Source organism: Phyllobates terribilis, unplaced genomic scaffold (genome assembly GCF_046119375.1).
Source record: "Phyllobates terribilis strain yellow unplaced genomic scaffold, ASM4611937v1 Scaffold_235__1_contigs__length_3068650, whole genome shotgun sequence".
NCBI lineage: Eukaryota > Metazoa > Chordata > Amphibia > Anura > Dendrobatidae > Phyllobates > Phyllobates terribilis.
In genome coordinates this window covers 543,809-563,341 of record NW_027362995.1, presented here as the reverse complement: position 1 = coordinate 563,341, position 19,533 = coordinate 543,809, and the positions used below count along the sequence as shown (strand labels likewise).

The following is a 19,533-nucleotide window of genomic DNA, read 5'->3' as shown; positions in this document are numbered from 1 at the left end:
TCCCTGCACTAGATTAGATGACTGAGCTGTCTGTCACTGCGTCTAAGACACACTGAGCGGAGGAATCGTGACAGACACAATATCAAATACACTGCAGGACACAACAGTCCCCATGATAAAGGCGGAGGCAGCACAGGTGCAAAATAGATGAAACAACCACTAATACCGATGGTTCATGGAAGGGCGGCTGCGTAGTATTATCTGTGTGACTGGCACCCTATATCGGCCTTATCCATCTGCACTTAAAAGTGTGGTACATAGTGTCTGGCCTATAACCTAATAGAGACGCTCACCACACACTAAACACTTATACAGGCTCCATCCTGCAGGGTACAGCAGAGTCCTGCATCCACTGAGGCCACTGATCATGTGACCCCTGACTCCTCCCCTCCTGTGACCTCTTCACAGGTCCTGTGCGCACAGAACAGCCATATATGTGATGGCGGCTCTGCACTTGGAGGTATGTGGAGATTCCCCATTATTCTTTATATCGCCTCCATACTCCGCAGCGCTGTACACACATTAATATCACCATCCCCATTGGGGCTCACACTCTCTATAGACTTTATTCACACATTGCAATTGCATTTTGCAGCTACAAAAATAATTAGATTTTTACATTTGTGTGACCTCCCAACTGTCAGGGAATATAAAGAGGGATAAATTGTACATCATGATGACATCTTAGGCCACGTCCATAACCATTCCTCTAACCCTTAACACCACCCATTGCCATTTAATTCTACCCTGAACACATAAAGTAAATGGACAACCCCTTTACACTTAGGCCGTATCCTCAGTGTTCCTTTCTATCCTCAGACCATCTCCTCTGCATTTCTTGTTAGTCTCCTCAGCGCTCTTCTTTATTCTCGGGCCATCTCCTCAGCGCTCCTCTTTACGCTCAGGCCATCTCCTCGGCGCTCCTCTTTACTCTCAGGCCATCTCCTCAGCGCTCCTCTTTACTCTCAGGCCATCTCCTCAGCGCTCCTCTTTACTCTCAGGCCATCTCCTCGGCTCTCCTCTTTCCTCTCAGGCCATCTCCTCAGCGCTCCTCTTTACTCAGGCCATCTCCTCAGCGCTCCTCTTTACTCTCAGGCCATCTCCTCAGCGCTCCTCTTTACTCTCAGGCCATCTCCTCAGCGCTCCTCTTTACTCTCAGGCCATCTCCTCAGCGCTCCTCTTTACTCTCAGGCCATCTCCTCAGCGCTCCTCTTTACTCTCAGGCCATCTCCTCGGCGCTCCTCTTTACTCTCAGGCCATCTCCTCAGCGCTCCTCTTTACTCAGGCCATCTCCTCAGTGCTCCTCTTTACTCTCAGGCCATCTCCTCAGCGCTCCTCTTTACTCTCAGGCCATCTCCTCAGCGCTCCTCTTTACTCTCAGGCCATCTCCTCAGCGCTCCTCTTTACTCTCAGGCCATCTCCTCAGCGCTCCTCTTTACTCTCAGGCCATCTCCTCAGCGCTCCTCTTTACTCTCAGGCCATCTCCTCAGCGCTCATCTTTACTCTCAGGCCATCTCCTCGGCGCTCCTCTTTACTATCAGGCCATCTCCTTAGCACTCCTCTTTACTCAGGCCATCTCCTCAGCGCTCTCCTTTACTCTCAGGCCATCTCCTCAGCGCTCCTCTTTACGCTCAGGCCATCTCCTCGGCGCTCCTCTTTACGCTCAGGCCATCTCCTCGGCGCTCCTCTTTACTATCAGGTCATCTCCTTAGCGTTCCTCTTTACTCAGGCCATCTCCTCAGCGCTCCTCTTTACGCTCAGGCCATCTCCTCAGCGCTCCTCTTTACTCTCAGGCCATCTCCTCAGCGCTCCTCTTTACTCAGGCCATCTCCTCAGCGCTCCTCTTTATTCTCAGGCCATCTCCTCAGCGCTCCTCTTTACTCTCAGGCCATCTTCTCAGCGCTCCTCTTTACTCTCAGGCCATCTCCTCAGCGCTCCTCTTTACTCTCAGGCCATCTCGTCAGCGCTCCTCTTTACTCAGGCCATCTCCTCAGCGCTCCTCTTTACTCTCAGGCCATCTCGTCAGCGCTCCTCTTTACTCAGGCCATCTCCTCAGTGCTCCTCTTTACTCTCAGGCCATCTCCTCAGCGCTCATCTTTACTCTCAGGCCATCTCCTCGGCGCCCCTCTTTACTATCAGGCCATCTCCTTAGCACTCCTCTTTACTCAGGCCATCTCCTCAGCGCTCTCCTTTACTCTCAGGCCATCTCCTCAGCGCTCCTCTTTACTCAGGCCATCTCCTCGGCGCTCCTCTTTACGCTCAGGCCATCTCCTCGGCGCTCCTCTTTACTATCAGGTCATCTCCTTAGCGTTCCTCTTTACTCAGGCCATCTCCTCAGCGCTCCTCTTTACTCTCAGGCCATCTCCTCAGCGCTCCTCTTTACTCTCAGGCGATCTCCTCAGCGCTCCTCTTTACTCTCAGGCGATCTCCTCAGCGCTCCTCTTTACTCTCAGGCCATCTCCTCGGCGCTCCTCTTTACTCTCAGGCCATCTCCTCGGCGCTCCTCTTTACTCTCAGGCCATCTCCTCAGCGCTCCTCTTTACTCAGGCCATCTCCTCAGCGCTCCTCTTTACTCTCAGGCCATCTCCTCAGCGCTCCTCTTTACTCTCAGGCCATCTCCTCAGCGCTCCTCTTTACTCTCAGGCCATCTCCTCAGCGCTCCTCTTTACTCTCAGGCCATCTCCTCAGCGCTCCTCTTTACTCTCAGGCCATCTCCTCAGCGCTCATCTTTACTCTCAGGCCATCTCCTCGGCGCTCCTCTTTACTATCAGGCCATCTCCTTAGCGCTCCTCTTTACTCAGGCCATCTCCTCAGCGCTCCTCTTTACTCAGGCCATCTCCTCGGCGCTCCTCTTTACGCTCAGGCCATCTCCTCGGCGCTCCTCTTTACGCTCAGGCCATCTCCTCGGCGCTCCTCTTTACTATCAGGTCATCTCCTTAGCGTTCCTCTTTACTCAGGCCATCTCCTCAGCGCTCTCCTTTACTCTCAGGCCATCTCCTCAGCGCTCCTCTTTGCTGAGGCCATCTCCTCAGCGCTCCTCTTTACGCTCAGGCCATCTCCTCGGCGCTCCTCTTTACTCTCAGGCCATCTCCTCAGCGCTCCTCTTTACTCAGGCCATCTCCTCAGCACTCCTCTTTACTCTCAGGCCATCTCCTCAGCGCTCCTCTTTACTCTCAGGCCATCTCCTCAGCGCTCCTCTTTACTCTCAGGCCATCTCCTCAGCGCTCCTCTTTACTCTCAGGCCATCTCCTCAGCGCTCCTCTTTACTCTCAGGCCATCTCCTCAGCGCTCATCTTTACTCTCAGGCCATCTCCTCGGCGCTCCTCTTTACTATCAGGCCATCTCCTTAGCGCTCCTCTTTACTCAGGCCATCTCCTCAGCGCTCCTCTTTACTCAGGCCATCTCCTCAGCGCTCCTCTTTACTCAGGCCATCTCCTCAGCACTCCTCTTTACTCTCAGGCCATCTCCTCAGCGCTCCTCTTTACTCTCAGGCCATCTCCTCAGCGCTCCTCTTTACTCTCAGGCCATCTCCTCAGCGCTCCTCTTTACTCTCAGGCCATCTCCTCAGCGCTCATCTTTACTCTCAGGCCATCTCCTCGGCGCTCCTCTTTACTATCAGGCCATCTCCTTAGCACTCCTCTTTACTCAGGCCATCTCCTCGGCGCTCCTCTTTACTCAGGCCATCTCCTCAGCGCTCCTCTTTACTCTCAGGCCATCTCGTCAGCGCTCCTCTTTACTCAGGCCATCTCCTCAGTGCTCCTCTTTACTCTCAGGCCATCTCCTCAGCGCTCATCTTTACTCTCAGGCCATCTCCTCGGCGCTCCTCTTTACTATCAGGCCATCTCCTTAGCACTCCTCTTTACTCAGGCCATCTCCTCAGCGTTCTCCTTTACTCTCAGGCCATCTCCTCAGCGCTCCTCTTTACTCAGGCCATCTCCTCGGCGCTCCTCTTTACGCTCAGGCCATCTCCTCGGCGCTCCTCTTTACTATCAGGTCATCTCCTTAGCGTTCCTCTTTGCTCTCAGGCCATCTCCTCAGCACTCCTCTTTACTCTCAGGCCATCTCCTCAGCGCTCCTCTTTACTCTCAGGCCATCTCCTCAGCGCTCCTCTTTACTCTCAGGCCATCTCCTCAGCGCTCCTCTTTACTCTCAGGCCATCTCCTCAGCGCTCCTCTTTACTCTCAGGCCATCTCCTCAGCGCTCCTCTTTACTCTCAGGCCATCTCCTCAGCGCTCCTCTTTACTCTCAGGCCATCTCCTCAACGCTCCTGTTTACTCTCAGGCCATCTCCTCAGCACTCCTCTTTACTCTCAGGCCATCTCCTCAGCACTTTCCTTTACTCTCAGGCCATCTCCTCAGCGCTCCTCTTTACTCTCAGGCCACCTCCTCAGCGCTCCCCTTTACTCTCAGGCCATCTCCTCAGTGCTTTCCTTTACTCTCAGGCCATCTCCTCAGTGCTCCTCTTTACTCTCAGGCCATCTCCTCAGTGCTTTCCTTTACTCTCAGGCCATCTCCTCAGTGCTCCTCTTTACTCTCAGGCCATCTCCTCAGCACTCCTCTTTACTCTCAGGCCGTCTCCTCGGTGCTCCTCTTTACTCTCAGGCCATCTCCTTAGCACTCCTCTTTACTCTCAGGCCATCTCCTCAGCGCTCCTCTTTACTCTCAGGCCATCTCCTTAGCACTCCTCTTTACTCTCAGGCCATCTCCTCAGCGCTCCTCTTTACTATCAGGCCATCTCCTTAGCGCTCCTGTTTACTATCAGGCCATCTCCTTAGCGTTCCTCTTTACTCAGGACATCTCCTCAGCGATCTCCTTTACTCTCAGGCCATCTCCTCAGCGCTCCTCTTTACTCAGGCCATCTCCTCAGCGCTCCTCTTTACTCTCAGGCCATCTCCTCGGGACTCCTCTCTGCCCTCAGTCTGTCTCCTCATCGCTTTTCTATGCTCCCAGGCAGTCTCCTCAGTGCTTCTCTCTACACATAGGCTGTCTCCTCAGTGTTCCTCTCTGCTCTCAAGCGGCCTCCTTTGCACTCATCTCTAACCTCAGGCTGTCTCCTTACCACTCATCTCTTCCTTCAGGCTGTCTCCTGAGTGCTTCTCTCTATCCTCAGGCTGTCTCCTCAGCGCTCCTCTTTACCCTCAGGTCATCTCCTCAGCGCTCCTTTCTACCCTCAGGCTGTCTCCTCAGAGCTCCTCTTTACGCTCAGTCTCTCTCCTCAGCGCTCCTTTCTACCCTCAGGTCATCTCTTCAGCGCTCCTCTCTGCTTTCAGAACCTCTACTCAGTGCTCTGCTCTCAGGCCGTCTCCTCTTTGCTCCTCTCTGTATTCTGGCCATCTCCTTTCTTCTCTGCTCTCTGGATACCTCACTGGTGCTCACAGGGGTGGATTAAGAGTAGCAAGGGCCCCGGGCAGTTTAGAAGGCGCGCCCCCCCCCCCAGACACCCCCCCTCAACACACACCTGATTTATCACGTGACATGTCACATGATCCCCTGTGATAGTTCACGTGAAATTAATTTGCCACAATATTAATTATATTTTTTTTTTAGGCTGTGTGCCCACTATGCGTTTCTTAAGCGTTTCCGCAGCGGCAATTGCGCTACGGAAATGCTTAAAAAACGCTTGGTAAAAGGCCTGCCATGTTCCCCAATGATAATCCCCATGTGCTGTGCACATGCTGCGGAAATTTCCGCTGCGGATTATCATTGCGGAAAAATCCGCAGCATTACCAATTATTTTGCGGAAGCGCGGCGTTTTCGCCGCCATTGACTTGCATTAGAACGCATGGAATCTGCATCCCTGCATCTGTAGATGCCGAATCCAAGCGTTTCAATGTGCGGATGGTACCCGGGTGTGGAGGACAGGAGACTCTCCTCCGGACCCGGGTACCATAGAACCTGTAAAAAAAGAATAAAATAAAAAAAAAATATTATACTTACCTTCTGATGGCCCCCGGTGTCTTTATCCCATGTGTCCTGGCTTGCCGGCAGCTCGCGATGGTCTGAAAAGGACCTGCTGTGACGTCATTTAGTCATGTGACGGGTCATGCGACCGCTGACGTCGGCAGGCCATCAGAAGGTAAGTATATATTTTTTATTTTTTACCATTCTTTTACGGTCACACTATATAAATCCATGCTGGTTGCCGGTTGCATGGATTTATATAGTGTGACCAAGTTGTCAAGCACTTTCTAAGTTATGCTAAAATCGCTTGTCAACCCGCATGCAGAAATGCTTGTGAAGAACGCTTCACATCCGCATGTCCCCAGCAGAAAAAACGAATGTACAATCCGCATGTACAATCCGCATCTAAAATCCGCATGCGTTTTTTCTGCCAGGGAGATGCAGAAACGCTAAAAAAAAAATCCGGAACATTTCTGTATCGTGGGCACATAGCCTTACATTAATTGTGTGACTCAATATTGAGAACACGTAGCCATCTATACACAGCGGGAGGCCGCACGGCCCCCCCCCCAGAGACAGCAGGAGACCGCACGGCGCCCCCCCAGAGACAGCAGGAGACCGCACGGCGCCATCTATACTCAGCAGGAGGCCGCACGTAGCCATCTATACACAGCAGGAGGCCGCACGTAGCCATCTATACACAGCAGGAGGCCGCACGTAGCCATCTATACACAGCAGGAGGCCGCACGGCGCCATCTATACACAGCAGGAGGCGCACGGCACCATCTATACACAGCAGGAGTCCGCACGGCGCCATTTATACACAGCAGGAGGCCGCACGGCGCCATTTATACACAGCAGGAGGCCGTACGGCGCCATCTATACACAGCAGGAGGCCGTACGGCGCCATCTATACACAGCAGGGGGCCGCACGGCGCCATCTATACACAGCAGGGGGCCGCACGGCGTCATCTATACACAGCGGGAGGCCGCACGGCGCCATCTATACACAGCAGGAGGCCGCACGGCGCCATCTATACACAGCAGGAGGCGCACGGCGCCATCTATACACAGCAGGAGGCCGCACGGCGCCATCTATACACAGCAGGAGGCCGCACGGCGCCATCTATACACAGCAGGGGGCCGCACGGCGCCATCTATACACAGCAGGGGGCCGCACGGCGCCATCTATACACAGCAGGGGGCCGCACGGCGCCATCTATACACAGCAGGGGGCCGCACGGTGCCATCTATACACAGTGGGAGGCCGCACGGTACCCCCCCCCAGAAACAGCAGGAGGCCACACGGCGCCATCTATACTCAGCAGGAGGCCGCACGCAGTCGCACACACACACAAACATATACAGATATACATACACGCATAAACACATTTGAAACACAAAAATACATATAAGCAGACATCACACAATGATATCTGCCTGCACATACACACACACACATATATACACATATACACACACACACACATACATATACACACACACATACATACATACATATACACACATACATATACACACATACACGCATACATACATATACACATACATACATACATATACACACACACACATACATACATATACACACACACACATACATACATATACACATACATACACACACATACATATACACATACATACATACACACACACACACACATATATATACATACACACACACTTATAGACTGGGACAAAGTTCTTAATCAAGGAAATACGAATAGTAAATGGGAAACCTTCAAAAGAATTCTGAATACTCAGTGCGAGAGGTATATACCGTATGGGAATAAAAGGGCCAGAAATAAGAGGAAACCAATATGGTTGAATAAGAACGTAAAAGGGGCGTTAAATAGCAAAAAAGAGGCATTCAAGAGATTAAAACAGGAAAACAGTAAGGAGGCACTAATGTGTTACAAGGAAAAAACGAGAACCTGTAAAAAACAAATAAAAATAGCGAAGGAGGAAACAGAGAGACGTATTGCTAGGGAAAGTAGATCAAATCCCAAACTGTTCTTTACGTATATAAATAGTAAAAGGATTAAATCGGATAATATTGGACCGATAAAAAGTGATGAAGGCAAAATCATAGAGAAAGATGAGGATAAAGCTAATCTATTAAATAAATTTTTTTCGTCAACTTTCACAAAGGAAAAAGAACTAACAGGCGAAATGAGAAGTGACAAACTTAATCCTCCACTAAGTATGACAAATCTAACCCAAGCTGGGGTACAGAAACGCCTCAGTAACATTAAAATAAACAAATCACCAGGACCTGATGGCATACACCCACGGGTACTAAGGGAACTAAGTAATGTGATAGACAGACCGTTATATCTTATATTTAAGGACTCTGTTGAGACTGGGTCTGTACCACTTGATTGGCGACAGGCGAATGTAGTGGCAATATTCAAAAAGGGAGCAAAAAGTAACACCGGAAACTATCGGCCGGTGAGTCTGACGTCCGTTGTGGGCAAAATTTTTGAAGGCTTTATTAATGAGGCAATCATGGAGCATCTTGATGCTAATAATCTATTAACCCCGAACCAACATGGATTCATGAGGAATCGCTCCTGCCAAACAAACCTGATTGACTTCTACGAGGAGGTTAGCTCTCGAGTAGATCAGGGGGAACCAGTGGATGTCGTGTATCTCGACTTCTCAAAAGCGTTCGATAGCGTGCCACATAATAGGTTGGTATACAAAATGAGAATGAAGGGGCTGGGGGAAAATGTCTGCAAGTGGGTAGCTAACTGGCTAAAGGATAGAAGGCAGAGGGTGGTTATAAATGGAATATACTCAGATTGGGTAAGCGTCACTAGTGGGGTACCACAGGGGTCTGTACTAGGCCCAATGTTATTTAATATCTTTATTAACGACATAGTCAACGGGATAAATAGTAATATATCAATATTTGCAGATGACACAAAGTTATGTAAAACAATTAATACAAAAGAGGATAGTGAAGACCTACAGAGGGATTTGGATAAGCTGGGTAGGTGGAGCATTAAATGGCAAATGAGGTTTAACGAGGAGAAATGTAAGGTCATACATATGGGAAGGAAAAATGGAAGTCACCAGTACTCATTGAATGGGAAATCATTGGGGAATTCAGAGATGGAGAAGGACTTGGGCATCTTGATTGATAGCAAACTAAATTGGAGTGCCCAAAGTCAGGCCGCTGCTGTAAGGGCAAACAGGGTAATGGGATGTATCAGAAGAGGTATAGCTGCAAAGGATGAGAACATTGTTCTTCCACTGTACAAAGCACTGGTCAGACCACACTTGGAATACTGTGCTCAGTTATGGGCCCCAATATATAGAAAGGATATAAATGAGCTTGAAAAGGTACAAAGGAGGGCAACAAAATTAATAAGGGGAATGGAGGGACTGCAATACCCAGAGAGGTTGGCAAAACTAGGACTATTCAGCCTGGAAAAGAGAAGGTTGAGGGGGGACATAATAAATGTATACAAATATGTTAGGGGACAGTATAGAGACCTTGCCCGGGATTTGTTCAAAAGGAGGGATATTACGGTAACAAGAGGGCATTCACTAAGACTGGAAGAGAAAAGGTTTCAGCACCAGCATAGGAAGGGGTTCTTTACGGTAAGAGCAGTGAGAATATGGAATTCACTGAGTGAGGAGACGGTAATGTCGGATTCACTAAACCAGTTCAAGCGGGGACTGGATGCTTTTCTAGATACCAGGCAGATTTCTGCATATACTTAACAATAGAATAAAATAGTAGGTTGATACAGGGATTTATTCTGACTGCTGGTTTCAGAGTCGGGAGGGAATTTTTCCTCAGGTGAAGATTGGCTAAATCATTTGGGGTTTTTGCCCTCCTCTGGATCAACTGTAGCAATTACAGAACTAACAGGTCGAACTTGATGGACGCAAGTCTTTATTCGGCTTTACTAACTATGTAACTATGTAACATACATACATATATACACATACATACACACACACACACACACACACACACACACACATATATATACATACACACACACACATATATATATATATATACATACACACACACACACACACACATACATACATATACACACACATACATACATATATATATATATACACACACACACACACACACACACACACATACATACATAAATACACATACATACATACATACATACATATACACACACACACACACACACACACACACACACATACATACATATATACATACATATATACACACACACACACACACAGACTCACCATCTCCCGGCTCGGCTCCAGTCCTCAGGCTCTCCGGTGGTAAGTAGCAGTGCAGGCCGGGGCGCACTGCATGACGTCACAGCTAGGAGACACGGCCGCGCACAGGGCCGTGTCTACTAGCAGTGACGCGGCCGGGCCAGCACAGGGAAGTTAACTGCTGCAGTGCTGGCCCGGCCGATCAAGAAATAGCGGCCGTGCGCCGCTGCTGGGGGAGCGGTCCGGGCCCCCCCTCCCGCCACTGATGCCGGTATGTGCCACGGCGGCGGCCCGCACATATAATGAGGGCAATCCGGACATAGACACCCCGCCCGGAGCCACGGGCCCTCTGGAGGCTCGGGGCCCCGGGCAGTCGCCCGGATTGCCCTCATTATAATCCGCCTATGGGTGCTCATATCTAACCTCAGGCCATCCCCTCAACACTCTTCTCCACTTTCCGGCTGTCTCCTCAGCGCTCCTCTCTTCCCTCAGACCATCTCCTCAGCATTCCTCTCTTCCCTCAGACCTTCTCCTCAGCGTTCCTCTCTGCTCTCAGGCCATCTCATCATTATTCCTGTCTGTCCTCAGACTAAGGCTCATTACAACTTTGAACATCACAATGTGCCCTGGACCAACAGCAGAGAGGAGTATCATAGAAGAGGATTCCCCTTTCAGTGTTCTGTATACAATCTACGAGCCTGTGTAACAAATACTGTAATCAGCATTACTCACCTTCCCCTGCTCCAGTGCCGGCTCTCTGCTGCTGCTCGGGTCTTCTTTATAGGCTGCAGTTGTGATGTCATGTCTTTAGCGTGTGTGATAACTGCAGCCAGTCAGCGGTCTAATGCGCTACATGTATGATGTCACCAGGGCTGAAAATTTAGTATCTAACAATTTTTCCGTGTCGCCATTTTCTGAGACCCGTAACTATTTTCATTCTTCCATCGATGGACCGGAATCAATGATTATTTCTTGTTTTCTTCTTTTTGTTGATACAATTTTGGAGGAAATATGACATTTTAATAGCTTTTTATTACATTTTTATGTGGAATTGTGGTGGCCAAAAACATTATTCCTAGTTTTTCGATTTGTACCATATACAAAAAAATATTTCAAAATGTTATTAATTCAGGAAGTTATGTACATGGCAATACCGAATATTTTTTTAATGTACTGGGCAGCATGGTGACTCAGTGGTTAGCACTGCAGCCTTGCAGCGCTGGGGTCCTGGGTTCAAATCCCACCAAGTACAACATTTGCAAGGAGTTTGTATGTTCTCTCCGTGTTTGCATGGGTTTCCTCCGGGTTCTACAGTTTCCTCCCACACTCCAAAGACAAACTGATAGGGAATTGAGATTGTGAGCCCTGATGGGGACAGCAATAATTATGTATGTAAAGAGCTGCGGAATATGTTAGCGCTATATAAAAGTAAAGATTATTATTATTATTATGTATTACATTTTGCTATTTACTTTGGGGGGGGGGGAGCGGAATCATATAAACATTTATTGTTTGTGTTTTTTTATATTTTGTCTTATACAGTACAGACCAAAAGTTTGGACACACCTTCTCATTTAAAGATTTTTCTGTATTTTCATGACTGAAAATTGTACATTCACACTGAAGGCATCAAAACTATGAATTAACACATGTGGAATTATATACTTAACAAAAAAGTGTGAAACAACTGAAAATATGTCTTATAATCTAGGTTCTTCAAAGTAGCCACCTTTTGCTTTGATGACTGCTTTGCACACTCTTGGCATTCTCTTTATGAGCTTCAAGAGGTAGTCACCGGAAATGGTCTTCCAACAATCTTGAAGGAGTTCCCAGAGATGCTTAGCACTTGTTGGCCCTTTTGCCTTCACTCTGCGGTCCAGCTCACCCCAAACCATCTCGATTGGGTTCAGGTCTGGTGACTGTGGAGGCCAGGTCATCTGGCGTAGCACCCCATCACTCTCCTGCTTGGTCAAATAGCCCTTACACAGCCTGGAGGTGTGTTTGAGGTCATTGTCCTGTTGAAAAATAAATGATGGTCCAGCTAAACGCAAACCGGATGGAATAGCGTGCCGCTGCAAGATGCTGTGGTAGCCATGCTGGTTCAGTATGCCTTCAATTTTGAATAAATCCCCAACAGTGTCACCAGCAAAGCACCCCCACACCATCACACTTCTTCCTCCATGCTCCACTGTGGGAACCAGGCATGTACAGTCCATCTGTTCACCTCTTCTGCGTCGCACAAAGACACGGTGGTTGGAACCAAAGATCTCAAATTTGGACTCATCACCGTGTCTTTGTGCGAAGCAGAAAATGTGAACGGATGGACTCTACATGCCTGGTTCCCACCGTGAAGCATGGATGAGGAGGTGTGATAGTGTGGGGGTGCTTTGCTGGTGACACTGTTGGGGATTTATTCAAAATTGAAGGCATACTGAACCAGCATGTCTACCACAGCATCTTGCTGCAGCATGCTATTCCATCCGGTTTGCGTTTAGTTGGACCATCATTTATTTTTCAACAGGACAATGACCCCAAACACACCTCCAGGCTGTGTAAGGGCTATTTGACCAAGAAGGAGAGTGATGGGGTGCTACGCCAGATGACCTGGCCTCCACAGTCACCAGACCTAAACCCAATCGAGATGGTTTGGGGTGAGCTGGACCGCAGAGTGAAGGCAAAAGGTCCAACAAGTGCTAAGCATCTCTGGGAACTCCTTCAAGATTGTTGGAAGACCATTTCCGGTGACTACCTCTTGAAGCTCATCAAGAGAATGCCAAGAGTGTGCAAAGCAGTCATCAAAGCAAAAGGCGGCTACTTTGAAGAACCTAGAATATAAGACATATTTTCAGTTGTTTCACACTTTTTTGTTAAGTATATAATTCCACATGTGTTAATTCATAGTTTTGATGCCTTCAGTGTGAATGTACAATTTTCATAGTCATGAAAATACAGAAAAATCTTTAAATGAGAAGGTGTGTCCAAACTTTTGGTCTGTACTGCATATATATATATATGTATGTGTGTGTGTGTGTGTATGTATATATATATATATGGGCAGAGGAAGTGGGGGGGTAGGTAAGGTTGCAGCTGGACACGTTGTGGATGAGGGGAGGTATGTGTCCCCGAGGTACCAAGCTTCGGTGATGTAGGACCCGGAGAAGCAGGCTCCAGCACACATAGTGCTGAGAGGGAGTTAATGGGCCCGGATTAAAGGGCTGGGTTTTATGAGCAGCTGAAAGAGCTGGGGGGGGATCAGCTGCTCACTTACCTCCAGTCCAGGTCTTGGAAGGCCTGATTTAAGACAGCTGCGCCTGTCTCAGTGTGCTGTTTGCTGTGCAAGGTGAGCAGACCTTGCATGTGCTGCTCAGAGTCTGCTGGAGGCAGAGAAAAGCATCTGCATTTAAACGGCTGAGGCCGTGCTCTATATGGAACTGCTATTTTATGTTTTGTTCTGTTATACCTTTTCGGAACCTGAAAGAGGCTGTGATATTTTTGTCTCCTGCCTGGTTTATGGACATTTAATAAACCACCAGTTTGTTTGAACCTACGGACTGCATCCCTGTGTGAACCAGCGCCTACCGTAGAGCTGACCCCTCACAATAAATATATATATATATATATATATTTTTTTTTTTTTTTTCCATTACTCTCCTTAGGTGTCCTGCCTATTTTTCCCCACTTCCACATAGTGCTATAACCATCTATAGTGTCCTATAAAGTATTAGCCCCCCCCCCCCTCATTGCCATATATGACTCGCCCCCTGGGCCGTGGGGCACTCGGATCCGGGCAATAGGGAAACGGTGGGAGTAGTAGTGGCAACCCGGTTCCGTGGCTCAGGGTGGTCAGGCCAGTGGTAGTCCGTTATGTGCTGATGTTTATGTCTGACTATGCCACCCGTGGATTGCGGTTATTAGTAACCGCCGCTGCATGCAGACCGCTGGGGCTGATGAGGTGTGCAGCTAGGGTAGTGTGACTCCCCACGGGAAGAGTGCGGCCCCAGGGCAGTATAGTGGATGGTGGGAGTGATGGTAGTGAGAGTCCCAGTGCTGGTAGCGCTGGAGGAGCAAGGAGCACACAGACAACAGGTTGCAGTCCAGGGTCTTTACTAGAACAGGTAAACTGACCCACAAACAGTCCCGGCTAGGAGGGGACCTGGATGTCTGAGAGCAACGGGGAAATTGGCCCTGGTCAGGGTGAGGGTGTAGGCCTACCGTGCTTTCTGCGCTCCTTCTGGCTATCTCCTCCTTATAGAGTAACAGCCCACGTTTCTGAGCTTTCCGTGTATTCTCGCCTGTATGGCCTGCGACGTGGGTTCCTTTCTGCTCCCAGCCTTGTACGGCTTTACTGGTCCCTTCGGTTGTGGCAGGGCCTCCAGGCTTCTTAGGCCAAGGAATATACAGTCCCTTGCGGACTGGTTCTCTGCTGGGGGATGTGGAATCCTTCCAGCCTCAGACACCAAAGTCTGGTAAACTAAGTCCGTTTCTGCCAAGACAGGCTCTCTTCGCCTCTTGTCTCTGGCTTGTGGCTCTCCTCCTGCCACACTTCCTCTTAGGTGCAATCAACTTTCTGTCCCTGCTCCACTCTGGGACACGTCTCAGTGCTGAGACAGGCCATCCAGTTCTCTCTAACCCTGCCCCCAGTACCAGCTTTTATAGGGGCAGCCAGCTCCCCCTACTGGTCTGAGACAGGAGGCATTGCATACTAATGTTCGCCTGACTAGAGAACCTCCCCCTTGCTCTCAGACACAGCTTTAATACATTTTGTGGCATCCAGGCCAGGGTGACACATATACAGTAATGTTCCTCATCTTTGTTACCCCCATAGTTTTAGTGCCCCACACCACTAATAGGGTTCTTCTCCTCTTTTGCTGTATTCTACAGGATATGGTTGTAATCATTTATTTTTTGTAACACCTGAGCATACACTGCACCCTGCTAGGTGCAACCATGCCAGTGTTTCTTTTTGTATTACCATAAAAAAAACAGTGCACCCCTAATACACATTGAAAGAACTGAGAGATTTAAACTTGCTTATAACATATCATAATCACAATGGAGACAAGCTTCATATTATTACCCAACTATTTTCACTTTTTGGCTTTGTCAGGGGTGAGATGTGGAATCCACGTTCTATGGATTGAAGGATGATTCCTGAACATTGCACCCATAGCTTGTAGCAGGTGAGAATAAAAAATAGGTTTCTTGATCACTTTGAAGCATACACTGTGTGCGCAATTATTAGGCTAGTGAATATTCTGACCATATCATCATTTTTATGTAGATTTTCCAAATACAAGCTGTATAAACTTAAATGTTTAGTGGATGAAGTAGATCAGCTGATGTGTATTTTGTAATGAGGGGTGTGTGGCCTATGGATATTGAAACCCTTTATCAGTGGGGTACAATTATTAGGCAGCTTGTTTTTCTCTGGCAAAATGGGCCAAAAACAGTTTTTACTGACTATAAAAACTCAAAAATGGTTAAGTCTTACAGAGGGATGCAGCACTCCTTAAATTGTTCAGATATTGGGTGTGATCACAGAACCTTCAAAAGTGTATATGATCACAAAAGAAAAAAAAGAATAGCATTAACTGCAAAAGATTTCAGAAGACTCAAATGTGAAGCATCCAGGAAGATATTATCCTCTTGTGCTGTCCTATTCCAGAACTACAGCCTTCCTGGAGGCCAGAAGTACAAAGTGTTCCGTGCTCAGAGACAAGGCTGAGGCTGAATACCGACCACCACTGAACAAGATACAACAAAAGACTTGTCCAAGAAATATTTAAAGACAGATTTTTCAAAGGTTTTATGGACTGATGAGAGTGATTCTTGACGGACCAGATGGATGGGCCCGTGGCTGGATCAGTAATGTGCACAGACCTCGATTTCGACTCCGACGTTAGCGAGGTGGAGGTGGGGACTGCTATAGGCTGGTATTATTACACATGAGCTAGTTGGACCTTTTCAAATTGAAGATAGATGCAAAATCAACTCCCAAACCTTCTGCCAGTTTTTAGAAGACACTTTCTTTAACCCCTTTACAGCCCATGACGTATTAATACGCGTCTGTGCCCTGGGCTTTAAGAGCCCGACCAGTATTAGTACATCATCGCGATCCTGCGCGCACACAGGCTGTGCGGGCGCGATCGCCGCCGGGTGTCAGCTGATTGTCACAAGTGGATTGAACATGTCAACAAGTGGATTGACTCACATCTGCAACCTCTGGTTGAATGTCTGCCCTCCTTCCTCAAGGATACTGGGGACCTTTTGAGGAAGGTAGGTGGTCTCTATGTTGAGGAGGATGCCATTCTGGTGACTGCAGATGTTGAGTCACTATACACAAATATAAGGCACTCTGATGGTCTCTCCGCAGTCAAATTCTTTCTTGATACGTCATCATTACCTATACCTCTGAGGAGCCTGATTCTTGAGCTGTTGGAGTTCACCTTGAACCATATTTTTTTCATTTTCAAGGGGTCCTATTTTCTGCAGCTCCAAGGGACAGCCATGGGCGCGGCCTTTGTGTCCGCTTATGCTAATCTGTTCCTGGGGCTGTGGGAAAGGGACCTCTGCCTGTCAGATTGTGTCCTTTTTTGGACGCACTACATCGATGACGTCCTTATAATCTGGCAGGGCTCACCCACTTCTCTTGAAAATTTTATGAATGAATTAAATTGTAATAACTATAATATCCACTTAACATATCAATTTGATCCCTATCGAGTGGAGTTTTTGGATGTCTCCCTGAGAAGGGATACATCTAATTGCCTACAAACCTCTGTGTTCCGTAAACCAACGTCAACAAACATGCTTTTGCATGCTAAATCTTCTCATCCTCGGCACATGATCCAGGCGGTACCTGTGGGGCAGTTCCTCCATATTCGGAGGATCTGCTCCACGGACACGGAATTTGAGAGACAGGCTGTGGAATTAAAGGAGAGATTCTATGCGAGACGATATAGCCGGCGAATGATTAAGCAGGCATATAGAAGGGCAAAGTCCTCCTCAAGACATGATTTGGTCTATGGGAGCCAGGCTAATAGAAATAAGAAGGAACAAGTACGTTTTGTTACCAACTTTAATTGCCAATTTCCTCGTTTGAGGAATATTTTGGCCCGTTCTTGGCACATCCTTAAAGCTATTTCTATTAGACTTTCGAGGAACCTTCGAGATCATTTGGTACATTCACACTATGAGAATGCGGCAGGTATTACCACTTTTTTGGATGGACAACCCAGGAGGAGTGGGTGTGTACCGTGTCGTCGATGTGTAGCATGCCCTAACGTGGAACGGAGTGATACATTTTCTAAAGTAGATGGATCTAAGGTATATAGGATTAATAAATTCATCACGTGTACTACCAAATATGTGATCTATTTTGCGACATGCCCATGTGGTTTTATCTATGTGGGCATGACCACCCGCCAATTTAAGGTAAGGGTCCGGGAACATGTGTTGGCCATTTTTGCCGCAGTCGACCACATGGACACATCCACCGTGAAGACAATTCCACGCCATTTTAAGACCTACCACAATTGTGATGCCTCCCTATTTAAGGTAAGAGGTATAGACTGCATTATACCAGGTATACGGGGTGGAAAACTGGGTCTTAGATTGGCCCAGATGGTGTCCAGATGGATCTGGACTCTGAATACCTTATATCCAAACGGATTGAATGAAAGCATCAGTTATTCCCCCTTTCTCTGACCGGTCATCGGATAACCGGGTGTCTATGCGCGAGTGCGTCTATAAGGCATTCGCTCATGGTTACCCAGGAATATAATTATGGGATTCAGTGGATTACACTTTAGTTTTAGATGTTTTGTGTATGTTTTTATCATGTGATTTACTTTTGTTTTTTATTAAATTTTTATAGATTCATGTTGTGCTTTTGGGGTATTCTTCTCCCCTTTGTCACTGTGGACACTTTCTTATGGATATGTGAGAGGATTTCTTCTTGGATGACCAAAGACCAAATACCACTGCGAATTTTGAAAAGGAATAATCGGATATGGACATCTCTTGCTTTTTCATTGAATTTTATACCCGATTGTATGGAGGATTGCCCTGCATGATATGCTATGTTGGGGGTATAATGATATGTGACTAATTAACAATAGTTTGGGGTCAAATAAGCTGTGCGGGTATTAATTAATAATCTTGGGACCTCCTCTTGGATGTTTCCCGTTTTACACCATTGTTTATTTATTTTTTACCCTTTGAATATGATCAATTGTTCTATGCCAGGATCCCTATGACATTGTTTCCCTCATTAACATACCTTATGATTAGTGTTGAGCCACCCCCGTAGTGTTCGAGTTCGGTTCGGTTCGTCGAACACCCGTGTGTTCGCCGAACTGTTCGTCGAACTGTTCGTCGAACACCTTCGAACACCGTTAAAACCAATGGCAGGCAAAGAAAAACACATAGAAACACATAGAAAACACCTTCAAAGGTGTCCAAAAGCTGACAAACTGCTCAGAAGACATAACTAACACATGGAAAAGTGACAAGTACATATAGTCATGCGAAAATAAAAGAGGTGGAGGAGTAAAAGGAGGGGGAGACACAGATATAGGCATGTCATGCCCTTCTAAAATCCAAAAAGTGAGAAGCCGACACGGCCAGTCCGCTCCTGCCCGTGCCACCTCCGTGTCGCCGGGTTTGCGCCAGAGCCGCGGTGAACCCTGACGGCCAGCCCCCCTCTCCCAATACTGGTGCCTGTCCGCTGGTGGGTCGAGCGAGCCCCCCTGTGGTGGAGGCAGCTCTAAGCTTTTTAATTTAAATTGTCTCTCTAATTTGAATGAATACACTTTAAATCCATTTACAAGGATCTATTGGAGGGCAAGTCTCATGCCAGCAGCCGCGGTAATTCCAGCTCCAGTAGCGTCCACTAAAGCTGCTGCAGTTAAAAAGCTTTTATAAGGATCGAGCTCGGCTGTCCACCGCAAGGCATCCTACTGCCAGTCCCAGCCCCTATGCCTTGGGGTGCCTCCTGATGCTCTTCACTAAGTATCCCATGGTCCCGAAGCATTTCCTTTGAAAAAATTAAGTGTCTAAACTACAGGTGGTGCAGCTTGCTTAACAGCCGGGATAATCCGCTTACTAGCAGACACTGCTACTAGGCACAAAGTATTTCCTGGGCTAGATGCAGTTAAAAATTTGTAATTATATACTCTCGTTGGATGCTGAGAAAGCATTCCATAGAGTCTCCTGGCACGCCATATATGATTCTCTTAAAAAGCTTGGGGTAGGGGTCTAGGGGACCCTTTTATAGCCAAAATCACGGCCCTGTATCGCAATACGTCACCTAGGCTGAAGATAAATGGAACTGTAGCACCCTGAGGGCTCGGTTGCTAAAGACGTATTGCACCTC

At 47.8% G+C, this 19,533-nt stretch overlaps 1 pseudogene; it reads left to right on the top strand.

Annotated features, from left to right (window-relative positions):
• Positions 1-402: 402 nt before the first annotated feature.
• LOC141215260 (uncharacterized) overlaps positions 403-19,533 on the top strand; it is a 56,742-nt pseudogene continuing 37,611 nt past the window's right edge.